The sequence below is a fragment of the Saccopteryx leptura genome, chromosome X, assembly GCF_036850995.1.
Source record: "Saccopteryx leptura isolate mSacLep1 chromosome X, mSacLep1_pri_phased_curated, whole genome shotgun sequence".
Classification (NCBI taxonomy): Eukaryota; Metazoa; Chordata; class Mammalia; order Chiroptera; family Emballonuridae; genus Saccopteryx; species Saccopteryx leptura.
The window spans coordinates 10968062-10987685 of record NC_089516.1 but is presented as its reverse complement, the minus strand read 5'-3'; the positions used below and the strand labels follow the sequence as shown (position 1 = coordinate 10987685).

The 19624-nt window shown below is 42.9% G+C and overlaps 1 protein-coding gene and 1 non-coding gene across 3 annotated transcripts in view; one reads left to right on the top strand and one right to left on the bottom strand.

The window, feature by feature from the left end:
• The window catches only part of RAI2 (retinoic acid induced 2), a 71870-nt gene that overhangs the window by 10167 nt on the left and 42079 nt on the right, over positions 1 to 19624 (top strand). The gene's annotated exons all lie outside the window — the stretch shown is intronic.
• Positions 15203 to 15390, bottom strand: LOC136386552 (U2 spliceosomal RNA). The gene has a single exon (XR_010747932.1). It is a non-coding gene; the product is annotated as a U2 spliceosomal RNA (small nuclear RNA).

The window sequence follows — 19624 nt, the reverse complement described above, 5'->3', positions numbered from 1 at the left end:
CCAAGTCTCTTACCCGACTTTCTGACCCATCACCCACAGAGAACTGGCTTAGTCCGAAGCCCATGTGAAGAATGGAGTTGCTTCGACAGAGGACTTTGAAGAGGAAAACTGGCCTCTTGGACATAATGTCGGAGTGTGCAGCCTCAGTGCTGGGAGCCTGGAACCTTTATCCCTGGCTCCCAATGTCAACTCTGCTGACAGTTCACATAGGCTCGACCCCCCTTCTGCTGTCCTTAGCTCTGCTCACTGCCACTGTGAGCATAAGCCTCAACATGGCTTCCCTGGATGTGGCCCCACTCTTCTCACTGTTCCACCTGACTCCTGTCCTCATTCCTCCAGCTGCTATGTCTCTTGCTAAAGCAGTCACCCTAGCTCAAGAACATACAGTGATCCCTATTCCCTAATTAGTTAGAGCAGTGGTCCCCAACCCCCGGGCCATGAACCGGTACTGGTCCGTGGGCCATTTGATACCGGTCCGCAGAGAAAGAATAAATAACTTACATTATTTCCGTTTTATTTATATTTAAGTCTGAATGATGTTTTATTTTTTAAAAATGACCAGATTCCCTCTGTTACATCCATCTAAGACTCACTCTTGACACTTGTCTTGGTCACGTGATACATTTATCCGTCCCACCCTAAAGGCCAGTCCGTGAAAATATTTTCTGACATTAAACCGGTCCATGGCCCAAAAAAGGTTGGGGATCACTGAGTTAGAGTAAAGCACACACATGAAGCCCTCTTCCCATTCTTCCCCTCATGACTGGCCTATAGTAGAGAGGATGTTTCTGGGTTGTGCAGTTACTCTGGGCTGAATTTTGTTTTCTTACATTGGGGGAAGGTTTGCAAGAAGGTTGTAAGATCTCCTGCACATTCTACTAGATCAGTGGTAGTCAACCTGGTCCGTACCGCCCACTAGTGGGGGTTCCAGCTTTCATGGTGGGTGGTAGCGGAGCAACCAAAGTATAAATAAAAAGATAGATTTAACTATAGTAAGTTGTTTTATAAAGATTTATTCTGCCAAACTTAGTGAAAATCCGACATAAAGTACTTGGTAAGTAATTATTATTATATGCTTTAACTTGCTGTAACTCTGCTTTATAAATTTCATAAAGTAAAGTTACTTCCCTACTTTATAAATCACCATGACTGTGGAACCGGTGGGTGGTTAGAAAATTTTACTACTAACAGAGATACAAAAGGGGGCGGTAGGTATAAAAAGGTTGATACCCCTGTACTAGATGGACACTGAAGCATTTAATCTAATATAATGGACCATCCCAGGGATTATGACATTAATGGTGTTTAAAAAAAGACACACACCCCCAAATGAAGCTCCTTGGCTTTAAGAATTGTAGCCTTAATACAACTCTCTTACATACTGCTTTTTGATTAGGATGCCACCTTTTTGGCCTGTCAAGAAATGGGTATTGCTTTGGGATGGTACTGCTGGCTTGTCCTGTTGAAAATAAAGCCACCCACATAAGCTCTGAAATTTGCAATTTAGATGTAGTAGAAGGAGTCCACCCTAGCCAATACAGACTGTCCATTTCATTAGAAAATGTCTCCAGTGACTGCTCATAAAATCATAATAGCAGTAATATTACCCATCATTTATCAAACTCCTGCCATAGGCTGGACTGTTGCACCCAGTAATTTACATTTGTTATTTTATTTCCAGCTCCATAACAATCATCTGAGATAGGTGAGTATTATGAAATCCAGTTTATAAAGGATAAATTGGGGGCTCAGAGAGGGTTAGTAACTTATAAAAGGTCACACAGCTCATAGCAGGTAGAACAGAAGTACAGCTTGGTTCTGCAATGATAGAAATGTCATATGCTATTCAATATGATAGCCACTAGCAATAAATCTCTATTGAGCACTAGAAATGTGACTAGTGTGACTGAACCCTGACTTTAAATTTTTATTTTTAATTAATTGTACTAAAATTTTTTTCTGAATCATTTTAAGTGTACAGATCAGTGGCATTAAGTACATTCATCTTGTGCAACCATTACAACCATCTCTCTCTGAAGTCTTTTCATCTTGCAAACTGAATCTCTGTGCCCATTGAACAATAACCATGACCTCTTCCACCCATTCCCTTATACTTTATCTCTTTCCTTCTTTAAAAAAAAATTTCCCCCACATCCTAGATTCATAACCTCTATTCTACTTTCTGTCACTATGAGTTTGGCTTTTTAAAAATTTCACATGTGAGATCATACAATATTTCTATTTTAAAATTGAAATGTCAATAGCCACATGTGCTTGGTAGCTACCATGTTGGACAGTGCAGCTTAGAACACGTTTGTTTCCCTGTGCCATTCTGCCCCTCTGCACCTGGCTTCATATGCAGCTCTCCTGTAATGCCCACCAGCTTGGCATCTCTCTTCCTCGCCCACTCCAGCCCAACACAGCTCCTCTTGTTCTCAGAGGCCTATAGATGGGTGGTTCTCCAGTTCTTAGTATGCATTAGTATCACCTGGAGGGCTTATTAAACTACAGACTCCTGGGACCCACCACCAGGGCCAGGAGCAGAGCCCAGGAACTGGCTTTTCTAATAAGTTCCCAGGTGCTGCTGATGCTTCTGGTGCTAGGACCTTTGGTTAACCATTAATCTACCTGGGCTTAAGGACTAATTCCTGCATCTTTAGTAGTATGGCCTGCGGTTCATCTGTTACCTCCTGGTACACAGAGAACAATGATTACTGGCTCACTTCATTTGGGAGAAGCTTCCTTCCTGCTGCTCTCCTGGGGACCTGGACAGTTCCACTTTAATTTGGGCCATCGTTAGGTTTGGTCACTCCCGTGGCAGTTGATCTGGAATGCATTCATTTTAACTTGGGGTGCCTTGAGAGGGGACCTGGGAAGGGTAAAAAAAGAGGGACCATCTCTAGGAATCACCTGACCACCCTGGTGATGTAGGGCAAGCCTAAACAAAGAGGCCTGTTTGTTGGATTCTAGAAGTATTTAGGAGACTGACCCTGTAGCAGTTGGCACTGTCCAATCTGCTCTTCTCTGCAATGAAAGGGTGGGAGAAAAGTCAACTGGGGAGGGGGGAGTGAAGCAAGTGAAGCAGAATGATAAGGAAGCAAGGTCCCCAACCCCTTGGGCTTCACCTTCATTCAAGTCTTTGTGCATTTGGAGAGCACAAGCCAGATGCCTTGCCCTGAGGCAGGACTGGAGGAGAAGGGGCCTGATTGGCCAGGGGCCCTGAGGAGGTCTCTGGAAAGGGGACTGTGATGTTGGCCACCTTGACATTTGACATTTGATCTAGCTTTCACCAGTGCTAAGAATGTTGTTTTTTGTTTTAAAAAAAATGCAGGTGTAAAAAAGTAGCTGAAGTTGCTCATGAAAGCAGCTATTAGGTTGTTTTTCTTACGAATATTTGTAAAATAAAAGAGTAATGTGGAATCATTTTTTCATTAACTATGCACAAACTGGAGTTTTCTCCCACAGAATGTATGTCTTTTTTTCCCTTCTCTCTGTCTGTTTCTCCCTCTTTGTTTTGTTTTTTGAGAGTGGGACTCGTGTCTTTTTTTTTGGTGGCTTGGTCTTAAACCAGCCTTCATTCTCCTGAGCCAGGCTGCACTTCCTAAAGTTCATTTTGATCACCATCTGTAACGATCTAGCCCTCTTTGGCTCCTGGCATTGTACTGTATAGCACTTAGATGCTGATAATATAATGTATTTAATAAAAAAAATTACAAACACACAGATTTTCCTGTTTCTCTGTTTCCAAAAAAACAAGTCTTCAAAGGCAAGAACTCAGGGCCTCATTCTGTTTTTACATGGGTTTTGTCCCCATTAATCAGTGGTGAAATGTCACATTCTTGTGTCTTGAGTATTTCCATCTTTCCACTTAGCTCTGTGCCATCCACCCACGATGGAGCTCAACAAAACCAAGCACACCAGTGGGGCCCAACACTGTCCGTCTCATCTCTGTCACCAGCACTCATCAGGGGAGGACCCACCTGCCCCTAATCAACAAGACCCACTTTGACCTCTAGCTCAGATGTTTGGGCACGAAGCTCTTTATACCCCATCTGTGTGGGATACTTACTTCTTCCCTTTCTTCAAGTCTGTCACTTGCTCTCTCTTTAGTTGTCAGTGCCAAATGCCCCACCCTTTTTGCCACTTCTGTGGACCAGGTGAAGCACTCCAAATTCATGATGGTGCTGAAACACCTGGCCAGGAATTTCATATACGTGCTCTCACTTAAACCCACAGTACTGTTTAGAAACAGCTATTTAAACTTGATAAAGAACTTGGACTTTATCCTGAGGCCAGTCACATTATCTACTTTATGTGTTTATTTTTTCCTCCCGGAGTGGAGAATGAGCTGGGGCAGGAGAGAAGGAAGGCCAAAACAGGTTTTGTAGTAATCCAGACAGAGCAATGAACTTGAACTGAAGCAGCATAGGGGCCAGTTGTGGATGGGGAGGTGAGTGGTTGGATTCTAGAAGGATTTAGGAGACGGCCCCTGTAGCACTTGGTAATGGTTGGTTGACTGAATAAATTAGGAAAAGACCCTGGTTTCTGTTGTTTAGGCCCTTTCATGGGCCAAAGAACTCAGGATGGGGGAGAAAGTGGATACTGGGCCGCATCTTCCCTTGTAGCCAGGGTCGGGCCAGCCCAGAACTAGGTGAGAGAGCAGAAAATCTTGGCACTGTTCCCTAATCATCTGAGCCCCAATTTCTGAAGGGAGTGCGATGGAAACAATGAATGGGCCAGAAAAATGGGGGGGGGGAGAAAATCTGACAGTTTACAGCTAGGAACACCTTCGATCAGCAGCTTTCAATACATTTCCAAATTCATGTACTTTAACTAGGTCCAAAATTGTAAGCAGCAGGGGTCAAGGGGAAATCGTGCTGCTTCAGGCCTTGACTAGGCCCAGCTGGAAGAGAGGGCTTTGGCTGCTGGCCTGCCACAAGGCTGGACCAACTGCCCTGGTTTGCCTAGGTTTGGGTGAGTGGGGTCCTGAGATGCGGGACTTTCATTCAGCTTTAAAACTCAGGCAGTGCTGGGCAAACCTGGATGAGGTGGGCGCCCCATCCGCCAGAGGAAGTGTCCCAGCATGGATAGCTGGGCTGGTCGGGGCCAGAGCAGTGGAGACGCAGTGCAGCCTGGGCACTCAGTATAGTGATGCCACTGCAGAGCAGAACGGGAGGGAGCAAGAACGTATCCCAAGCCCTTTCGATGGCTTCTCTGGGTTTGAATGGCATGCTTTTCTTAAAATAAGGGCCTGAGAACTCCACTCGGCTTTCCCGGAAGCTAACCTGTGCCATGTCCTCTCCTCAGCTGAGGGAGTCACCTATAACTTTTCAGGTGAATTTCAAGTGACCGAACAAACTCTTTGGTTCTGCTGGCATCTGGGACCAGCAAGTCCTTAACCACATGGGAGTATTTAAAACTGAGTCTTAAGTGAGCAAAAACCATTTCTTTACACAATGCATTCTTACATCCCTGAAACCATGTCTAGAAATAGCCCACAATGCAAACTCATTTGTAGCAGTAGACCATTCAAATCTTAATTTGCAAACTAACCCTAGCCCGCCTTTATTCATAAATCTTTGAAACCAAATGATACATTTTTTGTCTTCAAAAGCTTCCCTTCCCCACCCTACCCCACCCCAACTATTTTTCTTGCAAAATAAACATCTGTAAGTAAGCAGACATCATGTTGTAAGTGGTAGGACAGAAGAGTCCTGAATAGCAAGCCAAATAAACAGATTTTTCCTGTGAAGTGTTGGCTTGGCACAAACCTTCAGGTACATGCAGAGATGCAGAGAGAACGGAGCATAATGTGACACTCATCTGCCACCAGTGACATGAAAAAAGCATCAAAGTCCATTCTCATGCAGCAGCAGGAGTAAGGAGGAATTCGGTGCGGGGAAATAAAAGAGGGAAAAATAGAAGAAGATGAAAAAAGTAAGGATGAGATTCCTCTGGCCATGTGGCTCAGACAGTGATAGTAAAAGAGCAAGGAAGACCCCAAATGGAACTTGGGTCTTTGGAAAGAACCTCCAACTCCTGCCATGAGTCCAGGAGCGCAAATGAGTTTTGTCGTTTCTCTGTGCCCATCTGTGTCATGTTATGAGGAATGGGTAGCAGAATTGCCTACAGTATATTCTTTCCCAAGCATAAAGGACGTGGTGGATAAACACTTAAGTAATAGTATCAGCATTTTTAAAAGGCTTTCTATTTCACATACACTTTCAATAGGTCAGAAGTTGAAGCTGTGGGCAGATATGGTTTATTGGTTTTTTGGCAATGATTTTTAAAGCCAGCTATATGGATAGGAGAACTCCTAGAAATTATGTATCACAGACTTTTCAGATTTTTGTCTCAAATTCTGGCATACATACAGAAAAGTACACGTATTAGTAAGTGGACAGCTTGAAACTCATTCACAAAGAGCACACCCACGTCACCAGCATCCTGATGGAGACAGGGGCCACACCAGTCCCCTGCAGCCCTGCCCCACACCCTCTGCATTGCTCTCACCAACAGCAATCACTATCTTCCAACAGCATGGATCAGTTGTGTCTCACACAAGAATTTTTCAGTCTTAGCTTTGTGTATGAGTAATCCCCCCCAAAAAAATTTCTTGTATTTTTTTATTATTATTATTAGGGAGGAAAGCAGAGATTTTGTAAGGGTTTCCTTTCCCTGGCTGCTCTGAGTTAGGCCTGTTAAATTGGAAGTTTCTGCTGGTGCAGGGTTTGGGGAAAGCTGCTTTCTGCTACCCAGAACGATGCCCAGACTGCAAGCCAGTTGCCTGCCCTAGGCACTGCTTCTGCCAAAGGCAGCCACCAAGCTAGCCTTATCTGCCCCGTTAAAGCCTTTGGATATTGCAAAGACACATGTCCGGAAGCATTGAGGACAGGACAACAAAATGGCCGAGAGTCCCCTGAAAGTATTGTCCTTCTGGAAAGGAAGGCGGTACCACCACTAAAACAGCATGTCCAACATGCTCATTTTCTCCCAACTTCCAATGAAAGCGTAATTGATTAATATCACTTCCTCCTCAGTTTTGTTGTAGTTTTCGATGTGCTTTCCGCCCCCTTTCCATGTTGCTGCAGGAGGCAAGCAGGATGAAGGCGGGAATAAAGCTATGGAACATACACTGTAATGTGTCTGGAGCAGCATCAGAAAAGGACTTATTTGTTCTGGGCTGTGTAGTGCCGAGTGATTGAATGCTCGCCAAGCTGTCAGTTTTATGAAACAAATTCTCTAACCCCCTTGGCCCAGAGCTTTGTTCAGCCTGAGATGGAAAAGAAATGACTTTTAATAGGAAACTCATTGCTAAAATCTAAGATAAGATTTCAGAGTTACTTCTCTCCTAAGAATAAAATAAAACACTGAAGAAAGCATTTAACAGGGGACTCTTAGAGAACCTTATTTCTCAGATTTTGGTTAACAAACTGTGTTAATAAAAATATTTAGAACTTCATAATACATAATGCATATTTATTCCTATTGAGCTGGCCTGATTGTACACACAGATGTTTCCTGTGGTCCTTCTATCATTCCTTCTACTTTTTCTGAAACACTATTTCTAGTAAGAAACAGAATCTTATGTTAAACGTAAGCCCCTCCCAGACTCTGTTCATTAGAGTGAGGGTATTTTCACTTCTAGCTTTGATAGTTGGTGGGGGAGGGGATGGTGGCAATCTTGTTTCATTCAAAAACACAGAAAATACTTTCCATAAAAAGAGAATGCAATGCATCCACTATATGGAAAAATTATAGACAAATTTTCCTTCACTTCTAAATGAGACCTGGACCATTCATCCAGGCACATTCATTGCTGAAGGGCTGGATGGCTTTGCAGGCTCTGTTCTCACTATCAAAGCCTCTGTGAGTGATGCCTGCCCTTTCATACAAATGTTAGGTGTGTTCCGTTGGGTTTCACAGATTTTCCAAAGCATTGTTCTCACAGAGCTGTTTCCTTACCAGCATCAGGAAGACTGTGGCAACACAGCTCATCAGCCCAGTTTTTCTGCCACTCTTAGGAGCACATGGAAATCAATTAAAAGTAAAATCCGTAGGTCACTGTGCTAAGGAAGGAAATGGGGTTTTATACATCAGCACTTTTCAAAAAAAGAAGAAAGAAAAAAAAGATTGAACCTGTCTTAATTGAAAAATGGCACAATGCCCTAATGAAAAATTAAGCTTCAGGATTCAGTCCCTAATATCTCAGTGATGAGCATATATTTCCTCCTGTGGCTACCCCTGTGAGTGATTTCTGAGATAATCAGGCAGTATGTTGAAATAAGATATCACTCGGCATGACGAGAAGAGCGAGCCATCACCCTGTGTGTCTGGCTTGTCAGTTACTGCCCAAATGCTGGGAGAGGAAGATTCAGGTTCTTGGGAGCTTTAGTTTCTTTAACATTTTAGTAAATTTTATTTCTCTATGATTATGATTATAAAAGTAATACATACTTATTTTAGAAAATTTACAAATATAAAAGAATAAAAAGAGAATATCATTTTTAGCCTTGCCATCCAAAGATCACCACTATCACTGTGTTTGGTTTATGTCCTTAAGAGTCTTTTTTCCTATGCATCTATCCTTTATCTTCTCCAGATTTGGAAACTGTATTCCACAATTGAATGTCTTGTGCTTAAATTGATTGTTCCCCCCCAATTCTCTAGCATACGTTTCTCTAATTAGCAATATCAAGAATGAATAGGTATCTATTTTGTTACCTCTCATATGTGACAAAAATTTGGGGTATATTTAGTCCCCACTCTCCTACTGCTTCCCCCACTCTCTCTCTTGTTCACTGCTCTATCACCAGCACCCAGAACAGCACCCGGAACTTAGCCACTGCTTATATTGTTGAAGTGATGAATGAATGGTGAGTCTATTCACACGTTACTTCCAAGACGTAAGCACTGACTCCTGAGGCCACCTCTTTCCTCCATCCTTTGCTGCCTTTCCCAAGCAGTCTGATTGAGCCATAGGTTCCCCACCGCTGTCTGCCAGGATATACTTTCCCTTGATCTTCCATGTGAGGAGGCAGTGAAGGGTGGCAGTGAAAACCAACCTTTGGAGTCAAACCAACCACATTTCCAGGACTGCAGATTACTACATAAGGGGGCAAGTGTCTTAATCTTCCTGGGCCTCAGAAATGCCATCTGTAAAATGGACAGTGGTGATACCTGCCTAGCAAGATGAATGACAAGTATGCACGATGCCTAGTACACAGGAGGTGTCCAAAATCTGTAGCTATTAGTATTTTGCACTGCTCTTTCCAATGACAATATAAGGAACCTTAGGGGCACCAGTGTTACCTTTCTCTTTGCATTTCCATTCAGTTCATCTAATCAGTGTAGGAGACTTTCAGATGAGTTGTTTTATGCTTCTGTGCCAAGAAAATCAGAAATGGATAAGAACGAGTGGCTTTTCTAATAATCTGCACTTCCACCACCATTGCACATGCTTCCCCTGTAGCATGTGTCTTCTTGCATTGTAACTATGTCCAGTCGCTGACTCCCTCACTAGAGAGTGAATGGGCCTTCCATCTTGGTATCTTCAACCTGGAATCCAGGAATTGAGGAATCACTGAATATATATTGAATGAGTGAATGAATGAATGAATGAATGAATAATATCATGTTGGACACTTCTTGCCTTATCTCAACCACAGCTGTGGGCTTTCTGCAATCTTCTGGATGACAAAAACAAACCAAACTATAGAATTTAATCTCTGGCTCTTTGGCTCTATAAGGTAAGCTTCTAACAGACAGGCACATAAGTATTGGTTCTGCAAAGCACTCGCTTAAGGAAAAAAAATAGTATTTCCTCTTAGTTCCCATGATTAAATCCATGGATTCGCTGGCTGGCACATTAGGTCCTTTAGGTGTGACAATGTATGCACAGTAAGTAAAGTTCCCGTCTACAGCCTTTAGTCTGAGATATATGTCTGTTGGCTTCTCTTTCACATACAATCTGATGAGTTGGCATTTATTTTTGACAGCATATCAAATCTTGTGAAAGAGATGGAGACTGGTGCTGTTTTTTTTAGCAATATCTCAGATGGTGGCAAGACAACTTTGATAAAAAAAAAAAGAGGTTAAGTTCTTCTAGAAAACTAAAAGTTCAACCAAGAAGAGCTTCAGAACTCAGAGCTTTGGCTTTTTGCAAACTGGACACAAGTAAACACACAGACACTGGGGTGTGTTTCTTCCTCTAATTCACTGTGACAGCAATTGCTGGTTAGTTCCTCAAACTTGTTTTGTTCATCTTCCCAGGCACCCAGCCAGCCTACATTTCCCAGCCTCCCTTGCAATTCGTGTGGCTGAGTTCTGACCAATAAGATATGAGTAGAAATGATGCATGCACCTCTGACCCAATCATAAGAGATTTCCAGGTTTTCCTCCATGCTCTTTTTTTTCATCCACTGGCTCTCTGGGATGGAGAGAGTCCCAGTTTAACCTTGGAAGGTGGCAGAGCCTCCTCTGCCCGGGGAGGATCATTGCATGAAACAGAAGTACCTAGTCTGGAGCCCCACCCTAGACTGTTAGATAAACAAGAAATAAGCTTCCATTAGTGAGCCATTACAAGTGTGATTTCTTAGGCAGCCTGTCTTACCTAAGTTATACTCCTCAGGTGTTTTTAAAAAGTAGCTGATGGTTTCTAAAGGCCTTTTGTGTGCCAGGACTCATTTAGGTTAATAATCCTTTCAGTTGGCCTGCAAAGTTACCCTCATTTTATAGCTGTAGATACAACTCCAAGTGGGAAGGGAGTGAGTACTTTGTCCACTAAGATGATCCCCAGGGTTAGCACAGAGGGTGGTATTGAGTAGGTTGTCAATGATGCTTGTTGATGATGGAGGAAAGGAAGGTTTAATGAGGCAAAGTCACAATCCCAGGGCTCACAGCTGGAAAATGCTGGACCCACTATTCATCTAGGTCTGCCTGGCTTCAAGATCCATCTACCTTTGAGTATCTGTAACCCATGACTTTAACCCTTTGAATAGTACAAACATTCATGTACATCCTCATGCCTCCTGACCATCCAGAGAACGAACGATGTATTTTAAAAATGTGTAAAAAAAAAGGCAAGTGTATGTTCCTCTTGTTTCCATAAATTGGCTATCAAACAAACATGATTTTAAGTTAATAAAACTAACTGGAACTAATTTCATTTTTTGAAAAAAAATCTTACTCCCAGGGGTCAGTGAGCATGAAAAAAAACTCACTACTCCAAGGGTTATAAAGAATGGGTGGGTAGCCAGTGGTGTGCCCTTAGAAAAAAACATCTTTGTGCCTGACCTGTGGTGGCACAGTGGTTAGGGGTTTGACCTGGAATTCTGAGGCCGACAGTTCAAAACCCCAGGCTTGCTACACATCCAAAACAAAGGAACAATCCTGTGTAATCTTAGAGAAGACTGGTCCAAGCTTGGGTTTCTTCTTTAAGTTCTTAACATATACACACACTCAACAAAAATTAGTTCACTTTGTGTATACAAAATCTTTATTCTCTCCTGTGACATGATTATTTTCACTTATTTTTCCCCTTAATCTCTGGACATTATTTCCATGTTAGGACATACCAATCTGTGTCATCTTTTGCAGTGACTATATAATGATCTGCAATAATTAACCAGTTCTCCCTTGGTTGTCATTTAGATTGTTCTCAATCTTTGGTTGAATCCTAAGAAATTGTGAGGACAATGATGGGCATGTTTTACTGTCTTCCACATGTGGAAACCAATTGTTATAGAAGGTTCAGATGGTCAACAGATATTGAAATGGACTTGATGGGTTTAGTTCTTTAAGTTAAGATAATGAAGAACAGTGAAAGAAATAGTTTCTAGGATTTTAGAATGATGCAGGTATGCGCCAAGCTCGATGCAAAGATGAATAGTGATGAGGCATCTTCACTCTGTTTGCTGGTTTCTCTGCAGCCTCCTCATAATGAGGTCAGTGTTGTCTGGAAGGCCAGGGCTGATTGGGGCTGCAGGGAAGACCCTGTCCCTTACTATGAAGTGAAGCAAGACTTCCTTTCAGAGGAGGGGCAGTGGCCACTAGGCCAGAACAGAAGGGGAGAAGAGGATATACATCTGTTGCCACAAGGTGTTTGCTGAGGCTGAGCTGAAGGTTGCAGGACACTCGCTCCTCAGAACGAGGCATAAATCTGATGTGCCTGGACAGCTTTCGGGGTGAGCAGGCAGCTCTAGGCAGATGTCTTTGTCTGTGGGCACAGCTGTGTGCTTTCTGAGACGTCCTGTCCATGAGGGATGTTACTGGAACGATGGCGATGATGATAATGATGATGACAGTGGCTGTGGTTGGCAGCAGGAGGGAGATGATCACCGAGACAGTGCTGGAGCACGAAGAGCTGAATCTGTGACAAGGGCTGCTGTGTGTGTGTGTGTGTGTGTGTGTGTGTGTGTGTGTTATGAGCATCTCCTATTTGTGTGTGTGTGTCTGTGCACCGTGATATGGTTTTGTATGTCAGTGTGCTCTTTATGTGTAGTGTATAGTGAATGTGTGCAGTGCTCTGTGTGTTTGTGACCGTGTGGGGATATGGGGTGTGTCATAGTGGTAATGTTTCGGTGTACTGTGTGTGGATATGTTTGAGGGGCACCAGTTAAATCTTCTGAGGCACTCATGTGGCCTACTAAAGGCTACACACTGCTCACTTAGAGATTTTCCTGGGGTTTTGTTGTTGTTGTTGTTTTTGTTTGTTTGCTTTTTAGGGTTTGGGTTTTATTGTGGCAAAAATGCCAGCCTCATCCAAGAAAACCATCTAGACTGTTCTCTCCTTTAGGAAGCTAAACTCTAGGATTCACTTATGTTTCATAGCATAACCTGGCAGAGATAGAGAAGTAGGCAGCGTTCTCTAGAGCCATCTTATTTTGTTTAATATTCTTTAAAAAATATTATTCTATTTTACCTTTTTATTGAGGTACATATACCAATACAGTAAGTGCATGGAGTGCACAAATCGTAAGTGCTGACAAATTTTTCCGTGTATATAAATGCATCCATGTACCCACCCCTCAGATCAAAATTGGATCCATTTCTAGCACTCCTAATGCTCCCTTGAGCCCTTTCCCAGTCAGTATCCCCCAAAGGCAACCATGATTCTGACTTCTGCCTTCACAGATTAATTTTGTCTCTTCTAGAATTTCATAGAGATGGAATAATACAGTAGACAGTCTTTTGTGCCTGGCTGCTTTCACTTAGCATGGTGCTTTTAGGATCCATTCATGTCGCCACAGGTATCAGCAGTTCGTGTCTTCTCATTGCGGTGTAGTCTCTTATTTAGTATCTTATTGTATGGATGTATCTGAGTTTGTTTATCTGTTCTGCTATCAGACATCTGGGTGGTTTCCAGTTTGGGGCTATTGCATATAAAGCTGCTATGAACATTCTTGAACATGTCTTTTGGTGGCCATATGTAGAGCTGTCTCAGTGTAGCCTGTCATAGCATTTGACAAAGATAGAGCTTGCAAAAATCAAACAACAACAAAGCCACCAACTTACTCCAGCAAGTTTCCCAAGAAGAATGAAGCAGTTGACTTCCATGCAGTTTGTCTTGAATCTGACTTCTTCTCTGCCTTTGGGAAAAGAGGGCATCACATGTGGGTGAGTGGCAGGCTCTCTGGGACTTAGAGCTCTGCTGCGAAATGGGCATCATCTATGAAGATCATAATATTTATGGAGCCAGGTTTCCCAGTGTAAAACTTGCTCCTTGGGGGTATACTGGGGCCTTTGGAAGGGCTGCTGGCTGCTATAGTCTATGAGCTGTGATTTGGGCTCCAATTTCAAGATTTTCTCATTGGGAGTTCCTGTACTGTCTGGGTTCAGAAAACTGCATAAGATACCCAATTTACTTTGAGGGAGCTCAGACCTTGGGGAAAATATGGCCTGTTCAGAGAATGATGAGGAATGACCAGACCTGCACCTGCACAGTGGTTGCTTTCAGATAATTCGGTGTCTTCAGCACCTAAATCTTGATCCTCTCTTTATAGAAGCTCTAGAAGTCAACCCCTATGTCCCTGTCACGCATTCTACCTACTCATGAGCTCAATGCCACCCCCTGTGGCTCTTGACAACAAGACTTCTCTTCTAGCCATGCATGGGAGCATGCTTGGCTCAGTGTTGGGCAAATAAGAGGTGCTGGAGTTAGTGGCCCCAGGGAAGACCCCAACCAATGTTGCAATACAGTTAGGAGATAAACATCAGAGCTTCTACCCCACCTCAAGTCAGTGGAAGTGATCTGTGACTGCCCACAACAGGGACCTGTTCTTTAAAGCACCTTGGGAGGTCTGCCTACACTTCCACACTCACATCCCCCACTCCCACACCAGAGTAATCTAGGACCTCCTCCCTCAAAACTATCTGCACTTCGGTCTTTGTCTCAAGGCCTGCTTTGGTGGAGGAGAATCCCGATTGAAGCCATGAACCTCCATAAGAAAAAATGATCTCTGGGAAACCCAAAACACGAATTCAAAAGAATATATACACCCTGTGATCACTGCAGCATTATTTACAATAGCCGAGATTTGGAAGCAACCTAAGTATCCATCAATAGATAAAAAAGGTATGGTACATAATACAGTGGAATACTACTTGGCCATAAAAAAGAAAAAATAGTATTTGGACAATATAGATGCATCTAGAAGGTATATGCCAAGTGAAATAAGTCAAACCTAGAAAAAGAAATACCTTATGATTTCACTTATAGGTGGAATGGAAAGAGCAAAAGAAATGGACAAACAAAACAGCAACAGACTCATAAATACAGAGAACAGACTGATAGTTGCCATAGGGGAGGGGGGTAAAAGGTGAAATGATCAAGAAATACAAATTGGTACTTACAAAGATAGTCACTGGGATATAAACTAGAGCACAGGGAATACAGACTCTACTATTGTAATTATGTACGGTGCCTGGTGGGCACTAGACTTATCAGGGTGATCACTCTGTAAAGTAGATGGTGGTCTAACCACTATGCTGTACACCTGAATCTAATCAAGTAGTCTTGAATGTAAACTGTAATTGAAACATGAAATTTAAAAAATGTTCTCTAGCACATTAATTTTGTCTGAGAATTTTGCAAATTTTATGGCACCATTTGCCTCACCTAGGGGTTCAGCCAAGCCGCCTCCAGGATTCTTGGCTGTGGAAAAGTTTGAGATGAGTGGCTGACCCAAGGGAGAACAGTAATAAATAGTATTTAATTTTCAAGCTGCAGTGAAGGCAGAGAGCCTTCATCCCATTGCTCCCAGCCTGTCAGTATCGCTCTCCATACTGTGCAGGGTAGATGTAACACCACAGAAAGGTGTGGGTAAGTGGGATCATCACTGAGAAGAATAGATACTACATGTGATCTTAGCCAAAAGGCCGAGAAGTGATACTCAATGGAATCATTTCAAACACTCACTGATATGGGGGTGAGGACGTGGAATGGGGCTGGGCGTTACATTTTAAGGGGATTCCAAGCCCTTCTGAAGTCCCCCCAAAATGACTTATTATAAACTCCAGAGCAAAAAGGAAAAAAACAAATTATATCTCTGCTATGATATGCTGTATCCTTAAAAAATAAAACAATAGGCCCTGGCTGGATAGCTCAGTTGGTTAGAGCATTGTCCTGATATACCAAGGTTGTGGGTTCGATCTCTGGTCAGGGCACATACAGGAACCCAATGAATACATAAATAAGTGGAACAACCCATGTCTCTGCCTCTCTCTCACTTCCTTTCTCCACAATCAATCAATAAACAAAACAATAAAATCAAAGTTTTTATTTGTTGAGGTCCTAAGATACCTGAATGAATTTTTCTTTTCTTTTCTTCTCTCTTTTTTTTTTTTTATTTCCAAAAATGCAGTTGTAATGTAGTTGTGAACATTTTTAAAAGAATTCTAAGATGAATCCTTTTGGGGAGAAAAATCCTTATGCACAAAGCAGTTTGTCCAGTTTCTTTCTAATCTTTTCTTGGAAGGGTATTTTTCCACATAACGTAAGAAAGGGAAAAAAGGAGGAAAGTGGAGTTTGGTGACCACTGAGAACTATAATGCCATATAACATAGGGTGACTTGAGTTTGAGTTTGAGGTTCTGCAGGAATAAACGCACAAACCTATCTCCTTGGGGCTGGGGTGATCTGGAGGCATTAGGGAAAGTAGGGTGTCACATTGCAAATACGGTAACAGTTCATCTGTGGGAGAACGCAGTGAGAGCAGCAAGGGTGTGTGTAGGGGGAGGGGGCATTTGAGGGCCAGATAAACTCACTCTCCAAGGGTTGGGCTGGTGGAGGAGGAAGACGTGTTCTGGATTCCAAAGGATCCCCTATTGTCTTTTTCTCACCGTCATCCACATATTTAGAGACATGCAAACTGTTTAAGTTATATTCTATTAACCTTTCCCCAGGGCTGTATTTGCCTGGGTTGATCTGGCACAGCACCAAACAGTTTCTAATTGTTTTGCTGTTTCACTGATTGCAGAATTAGAAGCCTCCCCTCTCTGACAAAAGTAGGTCAGGGAAGTACCTGACTCCACTATGCCACTTACAGATTTCTGAGTGGCAGCAAGAGGGTGCCTGGATGTGACATTTGAGCAGAACAGTGGTGATCACTCACTGACAATTTGGAGTGTGAGTCACTCTTTTCTCCTACAGGAGCACCTGTGGGTGAAGCCTCACACTTATGCTGGAGAAAAGTAAAGGAGGCACTGAAGTGTCCCTTTGAAGGCCAAGAAGTGCTTTTATCAGGGCGGTATCCCCCCAGGTCTCCTCTGCGATGGTTCTCTGCCATTTCCCTTTCCTGTCACCACTTTCCTCCCTGAAGCAGCGCCAGTCCTTGTCTGTAACTACTCCTATGGAATAGCCTCCCTCAGAGGACTCCCCCCTCCGCTGCTACAGCTGCCTTGGCTGGGCCATCTCGCCTGTCTAACCGTGCCTTTTCACAACTTCCTTCTTTCTCCTCTAGGTGTTTCAGGCTCTTCCCATATTATTCCAGCTTTAGGACGCTGTCGGCCCCATATAACCCAAAGCAAATGAAACTGCAGAGCCTTATAATAAAATAGTTAAGCCTTTAGGCTGCCCCAGGAAAAAAGTAAACTGAATCAAATTATTAAGACCTAAATGTTGTGAAATTCACCAACTGGATATTGTTACTGTCAAGTAATTTAGATAGGGCATGCTGTGGGTGTCTCTCTTACTTGCTTTCTCTCCTTTTTTTTTTTATTTTTCACATGAACAATTTTTGTTTAAGCCATTTCTTTCTTCTAGCTCCAGACAATGGCAATCATAATCCTGTCCAATCAAAACATATTGCCACCGTGTATTCATTTTTTAATTTGAAAAATGACAACAGTGATTTCTTTGAAGTCTCATACTCACCCAGAGCTACCCTGCCATTGGCTGCTTTAGCATCCAGAATTTCCCAGAGGAGGACAAAGAATAAATCAACATAAAGTGATGTAATAAAATCCTCTTAAATAACAACCAGGTAGTAAATTAACATATACACAACCTTTGAAATAATCATATATAGGGAAGTCAAATTCAGCAAACAGCTGGCTGGATGCCTGCCCTTGACTAATAGGCTGATACAGCTGCTAGAGAGATATTTGAGAGTGAGTCCTAAATGCAGAAAGCTGTCTTTTATTAAAAAAAAAAAGAAAAGAGTCAGATCCTTAGTTTGACAAACCCTAATTTCATTGAGATTGACAGTGTTGCCTTTGCCGAGCATACATTTAACAAATGAGATTGATCAACCACCCCACTCTGTTTCATCTAATTTAATTTGACAGTCGAAGTAGGTAACCAGAAGAATGTACTTACAGAGGAGGTAAGAAAGCTTCCCAGGGGTTAAATGATAGGGCTTGCTGGATTAGGTGTCATTGAGTATCTCCTCCATTGCTTTAATATTTTTGTTGTTTGGTTTCATTTTAGTTTCTTTAATTGATATATAAAGTACATTAAGTGAGCTTACCTTAAATGTACACCTTTTATTTCAAGTTATAAGAGAAAATTTCTTTAGAAAGTGACAAAGCTAGAAGAAATGGGCACAGGAAACAAGTTACAGAGGCAAAAGAAGGGTCCTCGGAGCTTAGGAGAGAGAGAGGCAAAGGTAATATATGTGGAGCCCTGGCCGGTTGGCTCAGTGGTAGAGCGTCGGCCTGGCGTGCGGAAGTCCTGGGTTCGATTCCCTGCCAGGGCACACAGGAGAAGCGCCCATCTGCTTCTCCACCCCTCCCCCTCTCCTTCCTCTCTGTCTCTCTCTTCCCCTCCCGCAGCCGAGGCTCCATTGGAGCAAAGATGGCCCGGGTGCTGGGGATGGCTCCTTGGCCTCTGCCCCAGGTGCTGGAGTGGCTCTGGTCGCAAAAGAGTGATGCCCCGGAGGGGCAGAGCATTGCCTCCTGGTGGGCAGAGCGTCACCCCTGGTGGGCGTGCCGGGTGGATCCCGGTCGGGCGCATGCGGGAGACTGTCTGTCTCTCCCCGTTTCCAGCTTCAGAAAAATACAAAAAAAAAAAAAAAAGTAATATACGTGGGTGACAGATGAGAGGGAAGGGAAAGGCAAGGGCGTGCTCCCAGGAGGGAAAGCCAAAGGTACAATTTAATAAATGTTTGCCATTGTATAATTCATGTAGCCACTATCCAAATATACATATAGACCATTCCCCACCCCCTGTAAAGAGTTCACTTCCCAGGCAGTGTAGTATCCCTCTCCTGCCCTGACTTCTAAGAGTTTTTGAAAATTGTCATCTGTATTTATTTTTAATTGCTTGCTGAAAGAGAGAGAAACATCAATTTGTGTTCCACTTATTTATGCATTCATTGGTTGCTTCTTGTATGTGCCCTGACCAGGGATCAAACCCGCAACCCTGGCATATCAAACAACACTCTAACCAATGGAGCTACTAGATCAGGACCTCATTGCATGTTTTTGAACTTCATATAAAGTCCTGTGATCTCTGTTTTCTTTCACCAGTGTGAAATTCATTCAGGTTGTTGCATCTCTCACTAATTCATCCTCTGTTATTGCTCTGTAATATTTCATTATGAGAATATAACACGATGTATGTATTATTGATGGACATTTCCAGTTCCCCTTTGCCTTTAGATTTAATGTACATTTCTAGATAGCCTATAGAAGAGCATTTAAGAATAAGCAGGAATGGTAAACTCCCCAGGTGAACTTGTTCCAAACTGGTGGCCAAGTCCACTCACCATCGCATAAGCTAGGGTGCTGTATCCTGAAGTCAAGAATCGTCCTGGGTTATCTTTCCCCTAAGAATCAGGCCAGCTCCATGTTCTCTTATCACAACCCCCCAAGAGTTGTGGGGCCTCACCTCCCTTAACTCTGAGGTAGAGAAAGGGAGGTGAGCAGTACCTTGGCCAGTCATATCTTGATAGCTTAGCAAACTGATTGGAAGGTGGGCTTAAGAGCAGCTTGAAGGCAACTGTGGGAGGAGCTGTTTCTCATTTGCAGCACCTGTGTTTGTGGCACCACGCCCACCTTTGGGTAGATGCAGAGATGCAGCTTAAATTAGTGCATCGTTCCTGATCATTCTAACACCTTTCCATTTTCTGAATCTGGGAAATAAAGAAACTATTATCTCTTATAATGAAGTTGGCCAGGCAGTA